At 49.9% G+C, this 19,956-nt stretch overlaps 1 protein-coding gene across 2 annotated transcripts in view; it reads left to right on the top strand.

Annotated features, from left to right (window-relative positions):
- CLK3 (CDC like kinase 3) overlaps positions 1–19,956 on the top strand; it is a 372,256-nt gene that overhangs the window by 246,627 nt on the left and 105,673 nt on the right. The window lies entirely within an intron of this gene.

Genomic DNA, 19,956 nt, shown 5'->3' with positions numbered 1-19,956 from the left:
TCGTTCCTCACCTCGTGTGCCTATGGTGTCTGGAGCGCGACCACGACCCGAGTCGTGCTCCGACTACCGTGCTCTGAATCTTGAGTCTTTGCGAGAGCAGTCCCGAAAGCTTTTGGAGGCCCGGCAGTCTGCTCCGCTGTACGAGGTCCCAATCGAGGGGGACAGTCGCGGGACCTGTCGCGGAGCCACCACCAGTCGCCCGCAAAGGCTTCGTCTTCAGGTAAGTCGAAGCTCAAAAAGAAGCATCGCCGCTCTTCACCTTAATCTCGTCCGTTGGCTGACGCGACGAGGGACATGGAGGGTTGTCGTTCCCTGGCTCCGCCCTGGAAGCCTGCTAGGACGTCTCCGCGCTTCCCTCCTTTTCCAGGAGCCGGTGCACCCCTGCTCAGCTTCCTATATTTTACGAAGTCCTCCATTCCATCTTTGGGCAGCCCGACTCCACCGGCGTGCCTTTGGGCCCCGCGGACTCTGCAGGGGCCCCTAGGCCTTAGAGGCTGGTGGCTCCGGCCTTAGTTCCGCAGGGCCACCAAGGATCCAGGCCTGGATCCTTATCATTGCCGGTCGACCTCATGGTGCCTTCCCCTGGCTCCGATGCTGGGTGTGCCCATAGCTGGTGTTGACCCTGGCCTCCATCCCAACTTGGGCACGGAGCCGGACCGGCGCCGACATGTACTTTTGTACCACTGTTCTATCCTGACGTTCCTTATCTATCTGAGTGGCAGCCAGAGTAGGGTGAGGAGGACAGGGAGGGGTCTGTTGACCTTTTAGCAGACCAGCTTGAAGAGCTGAACTGGGAAGAGGTGTTGGTTGAGGCCAGTGGTCTGAATACCTCCCCATACCCTGGTATGCTTTCTCCCCTTAGAGAGCCTCCTACGCTGCGGTGTTGCGTAGGACGACTGAGGCCCTGGGCCTCGGGCTCCCTATGGTGGCAGGCAGGACTAACCTCCTGACTGAGATGCTTTAGCCGGTAGCAACCTCTGAGGAACCCCTTCTGCCATTTAATGAGGCCACCCGGTCCCGGGCGACCCAATTTTCCTTTCCCAACACCCTACCCCCGAGAGCTTGGTTGTCCAAGCCTCAACATCAAAGGCGCCTTTCCTACTGCTCCTCCAGATAGGGAATCCAAGCAGCTGGACCATCTTGGGAAGATGTTTTCTTCCGCCAGCCTATTACTGCGGTCGGTGAACACCATATCTCTCTTGGGCTGTTACGCCCACTCTGTGTGAGAAACAGTTGCGCAAGTGCTGCCACAGTGCCCGGAAGAGGCACAGGCCGTATTCTACTGTGCGGTCTCAGAGGGTAGAGACGCAACAAAGTTCGCCCTTCGATGTGTGCTAGATACCGCTGACTCGCTGGGTAGAGCGATTTCTACGTCACTAGTCTTGAGCCACTACGCCTGGTTGAGTTCCAATGGCTTCGTTCAATCGACCCTTTTGGACATGCCCTTTGATGGCCGTCACCTGTTTGGCGACAAAGTTGGGCAGGGCGCTAGAGTGCTTCAAGGACTCTAGAACTACGGCCAGATCCTTGGGCCTTGCTGCCACTTCTCTCCCCGTTCATTCAGCCTATCGCCCCTTTCGTGGCTGTGGGAGGGGTGCCCCACCAAATTCTGCCCAGGGCCACTGGCCGGCGCAAGCTACCCAGCCTCTGCACAGCCGTGGACGGGGGACCCAACGTTGTGGGTCTTGGGCCCAGCTGGCAGGCCAGTCCACCAGTGCCCCCTCTGCAGCAGCCTCCAAACCTTCCTAGTCCTACCTGTCAGGGTCACCAGTTGCCAGTGGGCGGCAGGATTCACCATCATCTCCTCCACTGGAACAACATCATGTCTGACAGGTGGGTTTTGCAGATAGTCCGAAGGGGCTACTCCCTCCCCTTCGAGACTATCGCTTCCTCCATGCCACCAACACTCCATCGCATGTCGGAGGATCACTTGGCCCTTGCACGTCAGGAAGTTCCAGCCCTCTTGGCCAAGGGAGCTAACAAGTGAGTCCCTGTTCCAGAAGTAGGTTCTGGTTGTTACTCCCACTACTTCCTGGTACCCAAGGAGGACAAAGGCCTGCGTCCTATCTTGGATCTCAGGGATGTCAACCGCTTCCTCTAGAAGGAGAAGTTCAAAATGTTGACATTAGCTCAGGTCCTGTCTGCCCTCGACCCTGTAGACTGGATGGTAGTTTGGTCTTGCAGGACGCTTACTTCCACATCCAGCCAGCCCACTGGCGTTACCTACGGTTCATGGTAGGCCACGGGCATTTTCATTTCACTGTGCTCCCCTTTGGCCTTACCAGCGCCCCTCGGGTGTTGACGAAAGTGATGGCGGTGGTCGCAGCTCATCTGCGCAGATCAGGGGTTCCAGTCTTACCCTATCTCGACGACTGGCTGTTGAAGGTCGTCTCCCACCTCTAGACTACGGCGGAACTCTTGCACTCACTGGGGTTCACTATCAACGTGCCGAAGTCACACCTGATTACCTCTCAGAAGCTCCTTTTCATCGGAACAATTCTGTATACAGCGCAATTTCGGGCTTATTCTCCCGAGCAGCGAGTCCGGGATATTCTGGCTATGATAATGATTTTTAAGCCTATATCCTTGATTTCGGTGAGAATGACCCTGGGGTTGCTGGGCCTCCTGCATCCTGCTGGTGGATCATGCAAGGTGGCATAGCGGGCTCTGCAGTGGGACCTGAAGTGCCAGTGAACGCAGCATATGAGGAATCTTTCCAATTGCATCTAGATCTCAGAGGGCACTGCACACCAATTGCAGTGGTGGCTAACGGACCAGGAATGGGTCAACGTTAGATCTCTCTCCCTTCCCCAACCCGAGTTCACAGTGGTGACAGATGCGTCACTCCTGGGACGGCCACATGAGAGAGGCGGAGATCAGAAGTCTCTGGTCTCCGGCGGAGTCCGAGCTCCACATCAATCTTTTGGAGCTCCAGGCGATCCTTCTGGCACTGAAGGCATTCCTTCCTTCTGTCAAAGGAAGGGCGGTGCAGTTGTTCAGACAACACCACTGCCATGTGGTATTGCAACAAACAGGGTGGGGTGGGGTCGTGGACCCTGTGTCAAGAGCCTCTTCGTTTTTGAATGTGGCTGGAACATCAAGGTATGTCCCTGGTGGTTCAACACCTGGCAGGTTCTCTGAACGCCAGTGTGGACGAGGTCAGCTGCTGTTGCCTGATGGATCACAAATGGCGTCTTCACTCGGAGGTGGTGCAAGATCTGTTTCAGCAGTGGGAAGAGCCTTGGTTAGATCTGTTCGCCACTGAATAGAACGCACAATGTCAGCAGTTCTGCGGGGTGGAATTACCTAGGTGGCACTCGCTCAGCGATGCTTCTCGTCACGAGTGGAATTGCGGGTTTTTATACGCCTTTCCGCCTATACCACTTCTGCCCAGGGTGCTGAAGAAGATCAAGCGCGACCGGGCCTTGCGTGGAAATTGAGCAGCGACCGTTGACAGCTTTCGACCTTCCTCCCCGAATCTGTAATGTCATCTTGGCAGTCAGGCTTCCCTAGACGAAGACAGTATAGGCTGTAAATGGAACAAATTTGTGGCATGGTGCGCAGCAAAGGCTGTGGATCCCCTTTCTGCACCTCTTTCAGAGGTTCTCCTCTACATTTTCTGTTTGGCCCAGCAGGGCTCTGCTCTGGGTACTCTTAAAGGCTATCTTTCGCCATTTCAGCCTTTCTTTGCCTTCCTGATCAGCCTTCTCTTTTCAAGTCCCCTTTTGTAAATAGATTTCCTACGGGCATTACTCCCCTATTTCCTCCTATTCCTTTCTTAACGCCCCAGTGGGACTTGAATTTGGTCTTACCTTACGTGTTCCTTTTGAGCCACTACATAATTGTCCTCTCAAACTCTTGACTTTAAAGACTGAATTTCTGGTTGCTATCACCTCTGCTTGCAGGGGGAGTGAGCTTCATGCTCTATCCTTTTTTTTTTTTTTTTTTTTTTTTTTTTAAATTTTATTGCAGACGTTAAATAGGAAACATACAGCTGTACATACCGATATGACTGCCCGTCCTCCCAGCCATACACTCCCCATCTGCAATCATTACACAGCCTTAGTGCCCACATCCCGGAGGCTGGGCGGCACATGGTCCGGTAACACTCATCCCTGGCAATAGCGCAGGGGATATCAGGATCTTCATTCGGTCAAGGATCTGGTATCTGCTTTTTGAATATTTTCTCCCTCCCTTGCTCCCCCCCCCCCCCCCCCCCCCCCCAACTCCCAAACTGTGGACAGTCCACGCTGTAGTTCACCTTGGAGGTTCTAGCACACACCGACTCTATACATCTAATTCTGTCTTCAACCTCCCAACTATCTCATAGATGTTTTGGGGTGACAAAAGCCCCCATGTGGGCCCAGTTCAGCATGAAAGTACCCACCTCCTGTGCCTGGCGACTGCTCATGCCGCTCCCCCATGTCAACATCTCTTACAGCCGCATATCGTCCCTCCCCCTCCCCCCCCCCCCACTTAACTGCAACTGGTGTGGGGTGTGGGCCTCGCTAATCTAAATGTCTGACCCAATGATGAGATCATCCCGTCCTTATTCCATATACAGTGTATATCCTGGAATTGCCATTCAGAACCCTACAAACTCATTCGTCTTCAGTCTCTAAGCTGTTTTTAAATGTCTGTACCAAGTCTTCCCACGCTCTCGCCATTTCTAAACACTTCATTAGCTGTGCGGGTTGCCTGCCGACGTCTAACCACTCCTTCACTACTAGCCCATTTGCACATCTCATTCGCCCATCTCCTACTTGAGGGGCCCTCCTTCGAGTTACAGTGCCCGGTTATTTCCCTTTGTGCTAACATAAGTCCCAGGTCAATAAATTTACTGGATATCCTAGTCTTCTTCGTATGGGGGAACCAAAGCAGCAGACAAGTCGCCATGTCGTACTCCACCTGTCTGTCCGTAGCTTCATTTAGCAGTTCCCCTACCTCCGCCCAATAGCGTCCCAACTTGGGACAGTCCCATAGCATGTGCTCCAACTCCACCTCAGGCATCAAGAATCGGGGGCAAGCTGTATCTTGTGCCTGGAAATATTTCTTCATTTTTCCCGGAGTGAGATATGCCCTGTGCAGCACAAAAAAGTACACCTGTTGGAAACTAGCATTTCTGCTCCCCTTCCACGTCCTTTTCAGTATTTGGGCCCAGGTCACATCCGGTATGGGCTTCCCCACACTCTTCCCATTTCTGCCTAAGTGCCTCAAATGGTGCCAAACCCTCCTGCAGCAAGCGAGACTGTAGACCGGTAACCGCCTTGAAGGTTCCCGCCGCCATCACCACATACTGACAGGCCAACGTGGTTTTGGGTTCCACCTGCCCTGACTTCCAGTGTTTCTTCATGGCGGATACAACAGCCATGTGCAACAGGAAACTTCGATCCGGAAGTACAAACTGGTCTTGTAGTGCCGGGAAGGACAACAACTCACCTTCAGCATATAGGTCTCCTACCACTTGGAGCCAGAAATCCTTCCATTCCATTAATCTCAACCAGTCCCCCCCCCCCCCATGTGGTAGCGCCGTCAACATGCCCAGAGGGATTTCAGGCGCGTACGGATGGAGCACACCTGCCCTACGCTGACTCCTGTTCCAACACAATCTCAGGGTTCTTTCTTCCGATGTCAACTCCTTTAACTCTAGCTTTTGTTGCATAACAATGTAAGAAAGTACATGGGTCTGGGTTCCCATCCCGCGGACTTCCTCTGGACCCCTGAACTCCCTTGCAACGTTCTGCGTGAGGATCTGTAGCTGCGCTGCTAAATAGTAGAAAGCCAGTCCCCCGTCCAATTTTGGTCTTAGTAGTGTATCAAGCGCTACTCGTCTCCTTCCATACCCCCATATAAAATCTATCGTGAGCGTCCTCAGGTCACGGAAGAATCTTGGGGGTATCCAGAATGGGAGTGTACGGAAATAGAATAAGAGGCGAGGCAGAGCCACCATCTTTAGCAGCGTTACTCTCCCCAACAACGACCGAGGAAGCATAGCCCAGAACGCCACGCAGCCCCTCAAAGCCCTAATACAGCGGCCTACATTCCCTTCCAACATGGTTTCCGTATCATGATAGATCCGGACCCCCAGGTAGGTAAAACATGATCTCTCCCATATCAGTCCAGTGGGCAGCGGTGGTTGCTGCATGTCGGCCCTCAGAGGGAAAGCACATGTCTTACTCCAGTTAACCCTGAGGCCAGAAAGTGCCCCAAAGTCTGTCAGCAGGGTCACCGCTCCTTGTAGTGCCACAGTCGTGTCTTCCAAGAACCGGAGCAGATCATCCGCATATAGCAAGATATGGTGTAGTCCCCCACTACATAGTATGCCACCATAGGCCCCCCCGTTCTGGCACGGGCCGCTAGAGGTTCTATGGCCAGTGCGAACAGCAGAGGCGAAAGCGAACAGCCCTGTCTTGTGCCCCTTTGCACCGGATATTGCGCTGAGATAACAGGCCCCAATCGCACCCTAGCTGTCGCTAATGAATATAAAATGGCCGTCCATCTCCTGAATCACTCCCCAAGTCCAAACTTCTCTAACACTTTATCCAAGAAGATCCATTCCAAGCTGTCAAATGCCTTCTCTATGTCCGACAGTACAGCCGGGAACATGTCATCCTCCAGTCCACATTCCAGCACTCGTACCAGTCGACGTACATTAATCGAGGTATTCCTTATCGGAATAAACCCCGCCTGATCAGTGTGTACCAGCGTAGTCATGTGGGGTAATAGTCTCGTAGCCAATATTTTGCTCAAGATTTTATAGTCGACTGTCAGCATTGATAATGGCCTATATGAAGTCACGTCGCTACCTTCCCTTCCAGTTTTTAATAGGTTGATCACTAGTGCTTCTCTCATAGATTGTGGTAAGTGGCCCCTTTCCGCAGCTTCATTATAGACCTCCACTAACAGTGGTGCTAGGACGTTTATGTATTTTGCGTAAAATTCTATCGGGAGCCCATCCACCCCTGGCGTCTTGTTCCTAGCCATCTGCTTGATTGCCCCCCATACTTCCTCCAATCATATTTTCCGCCCTAACCGCTCTGCGTCTTCTTTCTCCAGCTGTGGCAACGGGGTCCCCTCCAGGTATTCCACTATCTCTACTTCCCCAGCCTCCAGGTGACTACAATACAGTGTCGTGTAGTAACTCCAGAAACAGGAAAGGATTTCCGATTGGGAGTATAGCACTTCCCCTGTGTCTGTTTAATATTTAAAATCGAACATCCCCCTGATACTGGCGTCGCCAATTTTGCTAAAAGCGTCCCCACCTTGTCCCCTTCCGCATGGACTTTCACTGTGTACTGCCTATAGTCAAAACATTGTAACCTCTCAGTTTCCTCTGCCACACGCTCTTTGGTCTCCATCAATCGTTCCTGCAACCCCGGCTGCTCTGGTCTTTGTATTTCCAGTTCCCTCAGGCCCTCTTCTGCTTTCGCTACATCAGCCAGCACCACCTTCCGCTCCTTCGCATGATTGCTAATACATAGCCCTCTCATTACTACTTTGAAGGCATCCCACTCCACTCCCTTGGCTGTTGCTGTTCCCTCATTCACTGCAAAATAGTTATCAATCCCTTCACGTAGTTTGGTGCTAAAAAATCAGATCCTTCAGGGTGTCCGGTCGCAACCGCCAAGTGGGTATTGCAGTTCTCTCTTGCTGCCACTGAAACGCCACCACCTGAGGATTATGATCCGACAACGTCCTGGTCAAATACTCTGAGCGGATCGCCAAGGGAGTCAGCGCCCGACTACAGAGGATCGTGTCAATTCTAACGTGTAGCTCATGTAGTGGAGAGAAGAAGGAATAGTCCCTATCGTCCGGTGTTGCCCTCTCCAAATATCTACTAGCCCCCATTTCTCTTGCCAGTCTGCCCTTAGTCTTGCTGTTCTACGGACCAGGGCGTCAACCAGTGGCGGGTGTGATCTGTCTAGCAGTACATCAGTTATGGAGTTGAAATCCCCTCCCATTATCACAGTACCAGCCAGAGCATGTGCTAGTGAGCCAGATAATTTATCTAAAAACCGGGGTTGTTCTGTGTTCGGGGCATAAACACTACAGAGCACCACTTCTCTTTCCCATAACCTCCCCTTCACCGCCACATATCTGCCCTCCGGATCTACCACAGTGTTTGTCACCTGGAAAGGGGTCCCCGCTCTCACCCACACCATAACCCCCCCTGGCAAACGCTGAATATGTTGTACCAAACACTTGACCCCTCCATCTCCTCTGTAATGCCGTACATTCTTGCTTAGTTAGGTGGGTCTCTTGAAGCAACGCTATATGGATCCCCCGCCTCACCAAATATGCGTGCACTTTATGGCCTCTGGACATAGTATGCAATCCACGTACGTTCCAGGTGCTACATTTCAGTTCAGGTAATGTCCCCATCGATAAGGCACGTCGAACTCTCCCCCGTTGCCAGCCCACACAAGAGCTATGAACCTTAACCCCAAACTTTGTAAAACACCCATCCCTCCCCCAGAACAGGACCCAATAACACATTATCAGTCCCCATCCAAACCTCCACAACAACCACACACTACTACCCTGTAGTCACCACCACAGGTCGCCTTAAGGGCTACAGGGAGGTGGCGTAGGCCCGACATGAGGCGGGTCGCACCCCAACCCCCAGCCCGCAATCCCCACATATTATGGTGCAGCCAAATATTCATGAAGATCTCCAACTGACCCAGCAGGCTCTCCTCTAGGTTGGAAGTATTTACCCTTTTGGTGTTGGCGAAAGTTACAAGTCATCAGCCAGCCTGGGTGTTATGTCCGGGCCTTTAATACTATCCGTGTCCGAAAACTCAGGCCCCGAATGACGCTTGTCTTCTTCAGACTCTGTGCCCCTATTCGAGTTCTCCGTCTGCGACCTGTCTGTCCGCCGCTAACTGCGTGGCTTGGGATGCTTTTTTAGCTTTTTCTCTTTTGCGGATCCTCTGTGACTGGCGCATTCTAGGCTGTTTATATTGTGCACTGGGCCCCTGATTCCTGCAATCCGTTCCTGCGTTATATGACTCGAGCCATGACCATGCTTCATCCGGTGTTAGGAAAAACTGTGAAAAATGTTTTCTTCCACCAATCTGGCTGTGCGGTCAGTAAAAACTACCTTTTCGGTTGCTATGCACATGCTCTGTGGGATACGGTTGCGCTGGTGCTGTCAACGTTCCCGGAGGAGACCCATGCCGGTCGTTACCAATGAAGCAGAACAAGCTAAATTCACCATTAGATGTGGACTGGACACCACCAACTCATTGGGCAGAGCAGTTTCGTCTACGTTGGCCCTGTGATGCCATGCTTGGTTGATGACGACTGGCTTTTCTAGGGATGGACAAACATCACTCCTGGACATGCCCTTTGATGGCTCCTGTCTCTTCGTAGACCAGGCTGATTTGTATACTCATTTGTATGGCGCAACAAATCATCCCCGGGGAGATCTCTCGGCGCCTGAGGAGAGGACACCTTATGATCAGTATAATACAGCCAGGTCTTCAGCATTTTCTTGAATAGAGAAAGGTTGGAACAGGCACGGTTCTCCTCGGGGGGAAAATGTTCCAATGGCTGGGGGCTAGATGAGAGAAGTCCCGACCGCCCATTTTGGCCTTCTTCATTCTCCGTGTGCAGAGCAAATTGCGATTGCTAGATCTCAACTGACGCACGGGTTGATAAAGGTTAAGTTTGTTCTTAAAATAGGCAGTCCCCTGGAGAGACTTAAAGACCATACAGAACAGCTTGAAGATAGCTTGTTTCCTGATAAGAAGCCAATGTAGTTGGCGGAGAAGAGATAAAGAGGGGGGTGCGTGCCGGTTTATTGAGGGCAAGGCGGGCTGCTATATTTTGAACTACCTGCAGTTTTTATAACGGGTCTTCCCTCATTCCAACCAGCAAAGAATTTCCAGAATCCAGTTGACTAACCAAGAGCGACTGAATAAGAGGTTTTCTAAGCGTGAGAAGGATCCAAGGGAAGATCTTTCTAAGCATCCCCATTGTTCCGAAGCAGGTGCCTGACAACGTCTTCACCTGTTCTTCCATAACAATTTATTATCAATTCTGATGCCTAGATTCTTAGCCCATATTTTTGGGGAGGGCGCTTCTCCTAGTTCTGGTGGCTACCAATCTGGGGTCCACAATTCCTCCGCTTTACCAAACAGCAGTATCTCTGTTTTGATGGAATAAAGCTGAAGGCAATAATTCCTCATCCATCTCGCTATATTAGACATACAGTTAGACATGCAGTTTTTAAACTTTAATTTGGTTTCTGCAGGGTTCTCCTCTATTGGGACTATCACATGTGTGTCGTCTGCATATGATATGGTCTCCAACCCACAACTTCTGATAATTGAGGCCAAGGGGCTCTTTGAAGGCAGAAGGGCTGCGGCTAAGTCCTTGGGCATTTCCATGGCCCGCCGTCACCTTCAATCCGCCTTTCACAGAAGGGGCGTCCAGGCACATCCATACCTGCCAAGCTACCTCAGCGCACAAGCTTTCCAACCTCTGCACGGCTGTGAATGCGGTACTGGCCGGCACCGGAGGTCAGGTAGACAGTGGTCGTATCAGTCCACATACCCCCACCTCCCCTTCAGCAGCCACAGCCTCCAAACCCTCCTAGTCTGCCTTTTTACCATCATGGGCACCAAGTGAGTGGCAGGATTCACCATCACCTACCCCTCTGGCAGTCCATAACATCTGACAGGTGGGTTTTGCAGATTGTCCAAAGAGACTACTCCCTCCCCTTCAGATTACCCCTCTCTCCATGCCCTCTTCTTATGACAGGCTGACGGTGGACCACCTATACCTTCTCCACCAGGAAGTGACTGCTCTTTTGGCCAAAGGAGCCATAGAGAGTGTTGATGCCAGACGTGGGTCATGGTTGCTATTCCTACTATTTTCTGCTGCCCAAGAATGGCTAAAGCCTTCATTCTATCCTCCACCTGCGCTCTCTCAATTTCTTCCTGAAGGAGATGTTCATAATGCTCTCTTGCTCAGGCCCTCTCTGCCCTGGACGCAGGAGACTGGATAGTAGCATTAGACTTGCAGGATACATATTTCAACATTGGCATCCTGCATGCCCACAGGCGTTACCCGTGGTTCATGGTGGGCCACAAGCACTTTCAATTCGCTGTACACCCCTTTGGCCTCACTAGCCCCCCTTGAGTGTTCACCAAGGTGATGGCAGTGGATGCAGCTCATCTGCGGAGATCGTCAGAGGGGGCAGTCTTTCCCTATGTCGATGCTTGGCTGGTGAAGGCGGGCTCTCCCCAGGCTTTTGTCTCCCATCTCCAGAGTATGGCAGACCTCCTTCACTCGCTAGGGTTCACTATCAACATGACAAAGTCACACCTGACTCCCTCTTTGATGCTCCCTTTCAGCGGAGCTGTTCTGGACACAGTGCAGTTTTAGGCCTATCCTCCTGAACGGCGAGTCCAGGATATTCAGGCTATGATATCGATGTCTCAGGCTCTATCATGTATTTCAGTGAGACTCATTCTAAGGCTGCTGGGCCTCATGGCCTCTTTCATCCTGCTGGTGTCTGATGCCCATTGGGATATGCAGGCTCTCCAGTGGAATCTGAAGTTCCAGTGCATGCAGCTCAGGGGAATCTCCGATATGGTCCAGATCTCGGAGGGAACTGCAAAAGACCTACAGTGATGGCTTCGGAATTGCGATTCGGTCAGAGGCAGACCCCTCTCCCTTCCCCCAACCTGATCCTACAGTAGCGACAGATGTGTCACTCCTGGCATGGGGCGACAATCTGGGAGAGGGGGAGATCAGAGGCCTCTGGTCTCCTGCAGAATCCAGACTCCACATCAATCTGTTGGAGCTTTGAGCGATCCAATTTGCAATCTGCCCCCACTGTAAGTCCTCTATACCTTTTATCAACAATACTGCCAACCCTAGAAAGGCGAACAATAGAAAACCTACACACACCACAGTAGCGCTCATTAATGCTCATTCGCTAGTTAAGCACAGACAGGATATAGCTGATTTCATCAGCGATAGGAAAACAGATATACTTTTTATAACAGAGACCTGGATGGACAATGCATCCGACCCAGATCTTGTGATCGCCGTCCCTCAAGGATATAAGGTCTACCACCAGGACAGACAAGGGAAAATAGGGGGTGGGTTACCAATAATTGATCTGGACAACTTCATGGTGAGGACATCTTTTATTCCCTCACAAACGTGTGAAGCCGTGCAATTTGCCATTATTCTGACCCCCTCGCTTAATTTTAAAGGAGTTTTTCTATAAAGACCCCAGGTGCACGCTCTGGATTCCTCTCAAATTTAAATACTATCTTGGAATCTATAGCAATAGAAGATTCACTAACGGTTCTAGGTGACTTCACTTTTCATCTAGAAAAGTTAGATAACACTGAAACTCAATCTCTACTATCAGATATGGAAACCCTAGGGCTCCCTCAACTGGTTACATATCCCAATCATGATGCCGGCCATACTCTGGAAGGTATTTTTTCTAACCTAGACGGTATCCATATACAAGATATCCTCCCGCTCCCATGGTCGGATCATCATGCCATTTTGTGTATAATTACCTCTACGGATGCCCCCACATATAGTACGGTGGTTTCTAGTCGTAAACCTTTTAAGGCTTGGAAGGATATAAACAACGTACAATTAAAAACATTATTGGATAGTACTCGTCCCACTATATCCTTGGATTCAAATATAGCCACTAATCAATACCTGGAATAGCTAGGCCATGCAACTAATCTATTGGTCCCCCTGAAAACAGTAACTAGAGATCGTTCTCACATATAAAAAGATGATTACTGAGGCCAAGAGAAAGTTCTTTATTGAACAAATTGAGAATGCCAAGAACTCTAACAAACAACTTTATGATACAACCAAGCAACTAGCAGGGAAGACCCCTGACCTGGCCCTTCCTCCCTCTCAACCCCTTTGTGACGCACTGGCAAATATCTTTTTCACAAAAGTTAATGACATTTATCAAGCCTTTTCGTCCAAGACCGGTGTTCCTACATGTTCCACATGTACCATCCCACTGGAACTTTCGCTAACTCAATTAAAAGAGCTTGCTGAGTCACAAACAATGGATATTATTACATCCATAAAAACAGGATCAGCCCTGGACCCTTGTTCTTCCCCCGGTCATGAACTCCCTAATAACTGTAATTACACAAGTATGTAACACTATGTTCAGATCAGGGATTTATCCAGACACACTAAAAAACACCCTTTTAAAACCACTGTTAAAAAAATCGCATCTGGATAAAAATGACTTCAAAAATTATAGACCCATAGCCAGACTTCCATTCTTGGCAAAGGTGGCAGAGAAAGCGATGAACCAGCAGCTGTCCGAATTTATCGAGGATCATCATCAGCTGGACAATACCCAATTCGGGTTCCGTAAATTTCACGGCACAGAAACAGCCCTGAATAAAGCCGCAGAGGATATTAGAATCATCCGAGATCAGGGAGGTACAGCAGTGCTCGTGTTACTGGACCTATCTGCTGCTTTCGACACGGTCGATCACTCTATTCTGATCGACCGTGTCGAAAAGATGGGCATCCAACAGGTAGCAAAGAACCTACTTGCCTCCTTTCTATCTGGAAGAAGCCAGGCTGTCATGTTAGGCCCGTTCCAGTCGGCCAACCTGTCTCTGCCTTGTGGGGTTCCTCAAGGCTCATCCCTGAGTCCGACACTTTTTAACATATGTGTCGGACCTAGCCAAAGTCATCAAATTGCACGGGATGAGCCTTATTTCCTACGCAGATGACACTCAGTGCTGTCCATCAACAATGATGTAGAAAAGGTGGCCGAATGCTTCCAAAAAGGCTTGCTAGCAATTGGAGACTGGTTGGCCTCCAACTGCCTTAAGCTAAACTCCGAGAAGACGGAGGTTGTCATTTTTGGAAAACTTTCACCAGGCTGGTTCCCCACTTGGTGGCCTTCATCCTTTGGAGCTCCTCCCAAACTGGTTCCAAGGGTTAGGAATCGTGGAGTGGTCTTTGATGAAAGCCTCAACTTTGTTGATCATGCCAATCAAATAGCATCAACGGCATTTCACAAGCTGAGACTTATAAGAAAGATAATCCCTTTCCTACCAGATAGTGCCGGAAAAACCTTGGTAGGCTTGCCAGTGTTATCCTCACTGGATTATTGTAATGGCCTACTTGCCAATGCTCAAACCCGTGTGGTTAACAAAATGCAGACAATACAAAATGCTGCAGCAAGACTTCTCTCCAGGACCCCCAAATTCAAACCCATTGCTGAAACAATCCGGAATCTTCATTGGCTCACGATTAAAAACAGGATAACATTTAAGACACTTTGCATTACATTCAAAGCTGTACACAAGCAAGGACCACAGTTTCTCATAAATCAGCTGACACTCTATTGCCCCCAAAGACAACTTCGATCTATAACACTGAATCAACTAGCGATTCCTCATACCAAGACTGTCTCATGGGGAGATCGACGGTTCACGGTTACTGCAGCCAGACTATCGAACACCCTCCCACTGTCGATCAGGGCAAGTCACTCTCTTCTGCTATTCCGCAAAAGGCTAAAAACATGGCTGTTAACCAGTAATCCCCCTTTGGAACCAGCACCGGATAATCATGCAATGAGTCATAGCGCCATAGCGCCGAGACGCCTATGGGCATTTGTTCGCACTTAATAAATCTTATAAATAAATAAAATAAATAAAGCCTTTCTACCCTCTATCAGGAGAGGGCTAGTGCAAGTTTTCACGGACAACTCCACCGCCATGTGGTACTGCAACAAACCTGGTGGGGTGGGATCGTGCACCCTTTGTCAAGAGGCCCTGCATCTCTGGACATGGCTAGAACAGCAGGGTGTATCCCTGGTGGTTCAACATCTGGTAGGTTCTCTAAACGCCTTAATGGATCACGAATGGTGTCTCCATCTGGAGTTGGTGCAAGGTCTCTTTCAGCAGTGCGCAAAGCCTTGATTAGATCTTTTCACCACTGACGAGAACACACGTCAGAAGCTCTGAGGGATTGAGTTTCCAAGGCAGCTCCTGCTCGAAGATGGTTTTTGTATCGAGTGAAGCTCAGGCCTGCTCTTTGCCTTCCGGCCCATACCACTCCTACTCGGGGTTCTCAAGAAGATCAGGTACAACCAGGCCCAAGTCATCCTTGTGGCTCTAGACTGGGCACCGAAAGTCTGGTATTCCAAACTGTTGAGCATGGCCATCGATCCTTCGATCAGGCTGGCCCTTCAGGAGGATTTTCTGTCACAGCAGCAGGGAAGGTTTCTCCAGGCGAACCTGTCAATTCTCCATCTTCTTGAGTAGAGATTGAGCTGCGACAGTTGACCGATTTAGACTTTCTTCCTGAAGCCGATAACATTATCTCGGCAGCCAGCCATCCCTGCACCAAGACGGTTTATGCCTGCCACTGAGGAAAACTTGTGACATGGTGTATTTGGGAGAAAGTGCCTCTTTTGACGTGGTTAGGCCCCCCTTTTTTTGCCTGGAATCAATGTGGTTTTGATTTTGGTGCACAGGGTCCCTGCCAACCATGTCCCCTGTTGCAGTGCTTCTTCCCTAAAACATATCCCGTATTGGTACTTCTACCCCCTTGTAAGTCCCAAGTAAGTAGTACCCTGGGTACCTAGTGCCTGGATGCTTAAGAGGATCCCCTGAAACCCCCTCACTAGAACCATGCCACTGCCCTTGCAGCTTGCAGGACCTTACAAGGTTAAAAACAACAAAATCGACATGGCATCTTGTGTGGGTGCCATGCCAACCAGCACTGACTGTTGGGATAGGTAAGTCACCCCTTTGGCGGGCCTCACAGCCCTAAGGCAGGGTGCACTATAGGCGAGGGCATATCTGCATGAGTAGATATGCCCCTACAATACAAGTAAATTCTTAAAAATCATAAGTGCCAGGGAACCATAAGGAGTAGATGGGCTGGAACCTCAACAACTCTAGTTCCTCAGCTCCATGATGGCTTCGCTAAAACCAAACAACTCCTTGTAATAAATCCACACCGATGCCAGTGTGAGTTATTAAAACATGTACACAGAGGGCACCTCAGAGGTGCCCCCTGAAAACTTGCCGACCCTGGTGTGGTCACTGGCTGGCTTTAGTCAGTGTGTCACACACTGACATGTTTCTGCACTCCTGTGTGGAGAGCCTATGCTCTCCGAGACCAGAAACAATGGACATCCTGGCCAGATGTCACACCTCCCCCCCCAGGATAGGATCAATGCTTGAAGGGGAAGCTTCAATAGCCTGCCGACTTTGTAATGCGACCCCCCCCCCCCTCCCACCGCCTCTGCTGCTAGCAGCAGATGGCAGCCCCCGGTTTACACCCCCATTTTGGGTGGAAACATTTAGAAAGTCTAGGATCTGTGCCCACCTTTGCTAACTTCACCCCTCAGGTGGAGAAAACTAAGTTAGACACACTTTTCAGTCCTCTCCATCTTGAGGGTTTGAGGACTCCTCCAGCTAGGCCTAGGTCTATGCCCCCTCCCACAGGAGGTTGGCATAAATGGCGGGTGTATTCACCCCAGGTAAGGTGCCCATTGGCCCTACCTGCTACTCCCTTAAAATGCCTCCTAAATTTAGTTTTTAAGAGGCTCCCTCAGACCTTGAAACTTGCTGCCTGCAACCTAAGAATGACGAAGAAAAGGATGTGCAACAAAGCTGACTGACTTGGCCCCAGCCCTACCGGCCTGTCTCCAGCTTCCAAGATCCTGCAAGAAGATGATACCTGTTCTGCAGCCAACGACTTCCAGAAACCCCAGGAAGACTGCCTGAACTCTGCAAAAGACCAGAACCATAACTCCTGAGGACAGCTGTTCTGTCACCAAGAATTTAACCCAAAGGACTAAGGTGCCCTGCGGATCCGCGAGTCTTTCACCCAATGCCTAAAGCCCTTGTCCAGGTGGCTTACTAACCCAGACCAGGTACCCCAGAGATCCTGGCGTCCAGTCCAGGATTGGCTGACCCCCTTCAGGACTCCACAACAACGTCTGCAGCCTGAATCCAGAGGCTCGCCCCTACCGCGACCGGCTCCGGTAAGAAGATTCTGACGTCTTAAGGCACCCCTACACTCTAAGCGCCTGTGCATAGTGAGCTGAATTGACTGTGCCCCTACAATCCTCTACGTCTCTACTTACCTCTGCTGTTGTTGGTCTCCTTCCTGCAACATACAGTGCAACACCTACAGCCTGTTTGTTGAAAGCAGAATCCTCATGCAAAAGCATTGGGCGCCTGATAGCTGAAATTGCACCCTGCACCCACCCACCCATGTGCTGCTGGTGGTGTATGTTTGGTGCTGCTTTGTGAACCCCTATTCAATGCTCAGTCTATACCCCAAAGCTTGGCCCCTGCAACAGATTTACTTACCTGCAAGCAGTTGGGCTTCGAACACCCCTAGTCTCCATTGAAACGCATTGTGCGAACTCCAATTTTGACCTCTGCATCCTGTGCTGGTGGTAGTGCCGTTTTGATACTCCCCTGAATCTTTCCCCTTGTTGACCATTGCTCCCGAAGACAGGAGCTGTAAGTGCAATACTTACCTATTTAACTGCATTGTTTTCCTCCATACGATAACATTGAACTGTTTGGAAATTGCACTGTATTGACTTTTGAAAGTGAAAAGTATTTTTAATTAAATACATACTGACCTTATTGCGAAGATCCTGGTCTTAAAATAGAGTACAAACAAAGCTTATTTTTCAAAAATTGGTGTGGATCTCCTTTTTGAGTTGTGTCCATTATTGATCAATGTTGTGCAATAAATGTCTTGCACCTAATGCTGCTCGCCCACTATCATGAATAGAGCATTTTGAGTTTTACATTGAGCCCTGTGTACTTTTGGGCACGGTATAACCACAGATGACATACCATATACAGAGCCAGCTTCCTACAGTACATAAAGACAAATCGATCCCCTTTCTGGCTCCCTTTCTCAAGTTCTCCTTTTCATCTTTTTCCTTGCCCAGGAGAGCTCTGCTCTGGACTCTCTGAAGGGCTATCTCTATGCTATTTCCGATTTTCTACGGTTGCCTGATCAGCCATCGCTCTTCAAATCCCCTAATGTAAATAGGGCTCTGAAAGGTTTACTTTTGCAGCGTTAATCTTTCTGCATTCACTATGCTGTGCATTATTCCGCCATCTAGTGTTTGGGTCCGTAATTGTCGTATTTTCCCATTTTTCTTTTTTTTTTCGGCCCAGGTAGGGTGGGCGTCGACGTACTACCATTTAGTGTCCCCTTTGACGTTGGCGCGCTTTTTGTGGTCGCCATCTTCAGATTCTTTTTCCCGCCGTTGGGTCTGTATTGTCAACGAAGGAGCTCCAGAACTTTGAAGACGGAATCACCAGAAAATCAACGTAAATACCTCAGAATATCAACTTAGTGACCGGAGCACCAGTCCACTAAAGAGGGAAAAGAACCAATTCTTCGACGTGCCACAGACGATGCACGCACAGGGGGTACCCTGAGCACTGTGATGGACAAGACACTGTTCAAATTTTGCGAGAACTGCAGACACAAGTACTCGGAGAAGGACAGCATCCAGTCTGCAATCTTTGCCTTCTGCTCGACCACCGAAGCGAGGACTGCAACGCATGCGCGGTTTTCATGCATAAGATCCCTTAGTGCAGAGGTCTTCAAACTTTTGGATGCCGAGACCCCCCTGTGAACATTTTGAGGCGTAAGGTACCCCTCCTGACAAAAATTTCTAAACCTGTAGCCAAGGCTACTAGAATTATGAGGCAGGTGAGGACCAAATTACACGACAGGCTTGACTAAAATGTGTGGGAAGAAAATGTAAGTGATGTTATGTGATGCCGCGTATTTTGGGATAGCATTGCTTCAATATTTTACAATTTTTACACACGGTAACACTGAGGAAAGATTTCACCCCATCAGTACCCGTTTATAACCAAAATACAGCAATTAACATCAAAGATTTCTAGTCAACCTTTGAGAAGGGCCTTCCACTCCGCAGGAATATGTGATGCCACATTAGAAGCTCACCTGGCCCTGGCCAGGAGAAGCAGGGGTCCCTTAAAAACCTGGTGGTTTTGTGCAGAGTTAAGCAGTTTACCCATGCAGCTTTCCTCTCACCCTCTCCCTTCCATCCCTCTCTCCTCTCCTAACCCCGGATCCCTCTCTCACTTTGCAGGCCATTTTCTTTCACCCCTTTTTACAACTTCTGAACTCTCCCCATTCAACCTCTCACTTCACCTTTAATCACCTCTTGCCATTCTCTCTTTTCACTGCCCTCATCTCTTAGTCGTTGGCATTTATCTCATGGCCTCTCTGGTCCTCTCACCTCCCGTGCCCCTCAGCACTTCTGATTCACCTCATCTCTCTATTCAAATTATTGTCTATTTGTATCTTACATCTCTCCAGTCCCCCCAGTAAACTTTCACATCTCTCCTTTGTTCTAACAGAAGCCCTCCCCTTTGGCTCACCCTCACTTCTTGCGTGTCCTCACTTCTCCTCTGTAATTCACATTTCTCCTCATCCCGGACCTCTTCAATCGAATTCTCTCACTCCCTTGCTGTCCTCTCTCATCCTCTAATCTCTCCTCACCAAGCATATGGGTCGGACCCATATGCTCCTCTCGGCCTGTGCCACTCTGCTTATTGTTCCCTAATTCAAGAAGGCATGAGTTGTCTGGCCAACTTCTCACATTGAGGGTTTGCGTGCTCATTTTACCAGAGACAAAACTGCAACCACTGCGTTAGCTCGTGGAGTTCCAGTCCTGAACATCTGCCAGGCAGCAACGTGGGCTTCCTTGCACATGTTTACCAAACACTACTGCCTGGACAGTCTGGTCTGCAGGGACGGGCACTTTGCCAATTCGGTCCTGCAGGACTTCCTTTTGTGAAATTGGTCTGCAGACCCACCCCCTGAGAGGTATTGGTTGGGTATTTATTCTAAGGTAAGGAATCTTTGGCTAGAAGTCTCTATCAGATGATCAAGTTA

Source organism: Lissotriton vulgaris, chromosome 2_2 (genome assembly GCF_964263255.1).
Source record: "Lissotriton vulgaris chromosome 2_2, aLisVul1.2, whole genome shotgun sequence".
Taxonomy (NCBI): Eukaryota; Metazoa; Chordata; class Amphibia; order Caudata; family Salamandridae; genus Lissotriton; species Lissotriton vulgaris.
The sequence above is the reverse complement of the archived record's forward strand: the minus strand, read 5'-3'. Positions and strand labels throughout refer to the sequence as shown.